The sequence below is a fragment of the Salvelinus sp. IW2-2015 genome, linkage group LG32 (assembly GCF_002910315.2).
Source record: "Salvelinus sp. IW2-2015 linkage group LG32, ASM291031v2, whole genome shotgun sequence".
Classification (NCBI taxonomy): domain Eukaryota; kingdom Metazoa; phylum Chordata; class Actinopteri; order Salmoniformes; family Salmonidae; genus Salvelinus; species Salvelinus sp. IW2-2015.
The window spans coordinates 35112834-35115407 of NC_036871.1; the positions used below are offsets into that span (position 1 = coordinate 35112834).

Genomic DNA, 2574 nt, shown 5'->3' on the forward strand with positions numbered 1-2574 from the left:
CGTGTGTGTGTCCCGTGTGTGTGCCCCGTGTGTGTGTCCCGTGTGTGTGTCCCGTGTGCGTGTGGGTAGAAGGACAGGTTTGTGAAACTCCTAGATCAGCTCCACAACTCCCTGAGGATTGACCTATCCATGTACCGGGTAATGTCAACTTTGACCTTTCTAAACAACAATTTTCTTTACTGTTTACAATTTCTCATTTTATATATATATATGTTAAGGATATTGAGAGACTTTTAAAAGTGTTTGTGTCAAACACTGTGTTATAATCTGTTTTATAAATGGAAGTCATTGTGTTATATTCTGTTTTATAAATGGAAGTCATTGTGTTATATTCTGTTTTATGTGGAAGTCATATGTGTTATATTCTGTTTTATGTGGAAGTCATTGTGTTATATTCTGTTTTATAAAAATGACATTCTAAGTTACATAGACCTTCAACAAGCCATGTTTATTTGACCAGTCTTGTGATATCTGAACCTATCTTTCAAGAACATATCTCTGTTCCAAACAGTGTTTCTTCGTTTCTACACTATTTTAAAGTATATTTTAGTGTGTTTCTGTGTTTGTAATGGTGTTTCTGTGTTTGTAATGGTGTTTCTGTCTTTGTAATGGTGTTTCTGTCTTTGTAAAAAAAAAATGTCTTTGTAATGGTGTTTCTGTCTTTGTAATGGTTTTTCTGTCTTTGTAATATTTTTTTTGTCTTTGTAATGGTGTTTCTGTCTTTGTAATGGTGTTTCTGTCTTTGTAATGGTGTTTCTGTCTTTGTAATGGTGTTTTTGTCTTTGTAATGGTGTTTTTGTGTGTTTGTAATGGTGTGTTTGTCTTTGTAATGGTGTTTCTGTGTGTTTGTAATGGTGTTTCTGTGTGTTTGTAATGGTGTTTCTGTGTGTTTGTAATGGTGTTTCTGTGTGTTTGTAATGGTGTGTTTGTCTTTGTAATGGTGTTTCTGTGTGTTTGTAATGGTGTTTCTGTGTGTTTGTAGAATAACTTCCCAGCCAGTAGCCCTGAGAGGCTGCAGGACCTCAAGTCCACTGTAGACCTACTGACCAGCATCACCTTCTTCAGGATGAAGGTGAACAAAACAATACCTCATTCATCTCCTTATTCATCTCTTTTTCATCAAGTCCAAGCTTCTTTCCAGGAAGTATGTGGATTCATAGATGGACTTATTGCTAATCTAGCTCTGGAGTAGCCTTGTACGACCATCTTGATCTCGCGAGCTCACGTTCTGTTTCGCTACACGGATTCAGTGGAACAAAACGAGAGCACAACGGTGGATCAGGATAGGTCTTGCGGGCTAGGTAACATTTAGCAGCAGTTAAGGTGTATCAGCCATATACTGTTAGTGTCAGGGTAATGGATACTTAGTTGCAATGTTGTTGACAGTCATTGAACATCTACAAACCATCTACTTGGGACTATTCAAATAAAGCGTTACCTGACATCACTCTCTGAGGAAATAGCAAGCATTTTTTAAATGGTCTGTTTGAGATATAAGTTTGAGGTGGGGGGTTTTCTACAATGTATGCTTTGGCAAAAATAGGAGTACAGGATCAAATCAAATCAACTTTTTGATTTGTCACATGCGCCGAAATACAACAGGTAGACCTTACAGTGAAATACTTACTTACGAGCCCCTAACCAACAGTGCAGTTTCAAAAGATATGGATAAAAATAAGAGATAGAAGTAACAAGTAATTAAAGAGCAACAGTGAAAAATAACAATATATATARGGGGTGCCGGTACAGAGTCAATGTGCGGGGSCACCGGTTAGTTGAGGTAATATGTAGAGTTGAAGTTGGAAGTTTACATACACCTTAGCCAAAAACATTTAAACTCAGTTTTTCAAAATTCCTGACATTTAATCCTCATCAAGCGGTACCGGAGATTAGCGCCAAGTAGGTAAAAGAGGCTGTCTAAACAGGCTTCTACCCCCAAAAGCCATAAGACTCTGAACATCTAGTCAAAGTGGCTACCCAGACTATTTGCATCTGCCCCGCCCCCCAAACCCCCTTGCCCTCTCCACACCACTGCCACTTCTCTGTGTTCATCTATTCATAGCTCACTTTTAATAAACAAACTACACGTACCAATTTGAAGCTCAGAAAGTTTTACATCACACTTAGGTTGGAGTCATTAAAACTCGTTTTTCCAAATCCACTCCACAAATTTCTTGTTTAACAAACTATCGTTTGGCAAGGTCGGTTAGGACATCTACTCTTGTGCATGACAACAAGTATTTTATACAACAATTGTTTATCAGACAAAGATTATTTCACTTATAATTCACTGTATCACAATATCCATGGTGGTGTCAGAAGTTTTACATGACACTAAATGACTTGCCCTTTAAACAGCTTGAAATTCCAAGAAATGTATGTCATGCTTTAAGCCTTTCTGATAGGTCTAGATTGACATTAATTTGCAGTCAATGTGAGTTGTTACCTTGGATGTATTTCAAGGCCTATCTATCTTCAAATCAGTGCCTCTTCTGCTGACATGCAGGGAAATCAAAATGAAATCAGCGAAGACCTCAGCAAAAAAATTGCTAGACCTCCACATCTCTCGTGGGG

At 37.9% G+C, this 2574-nt stretch overlaps 1 pseudogene; it reads left to right on the forward strand.

Annotated features, from left to right (window-relative positions):
- The window catches only part of LOC111956441 (protein unc-13 homolog A-like), an 80409-nt pseudogene that overhangs the window by 61024 nt on the left and 16811 nt on the right, over positions 1-2574 (forward strand).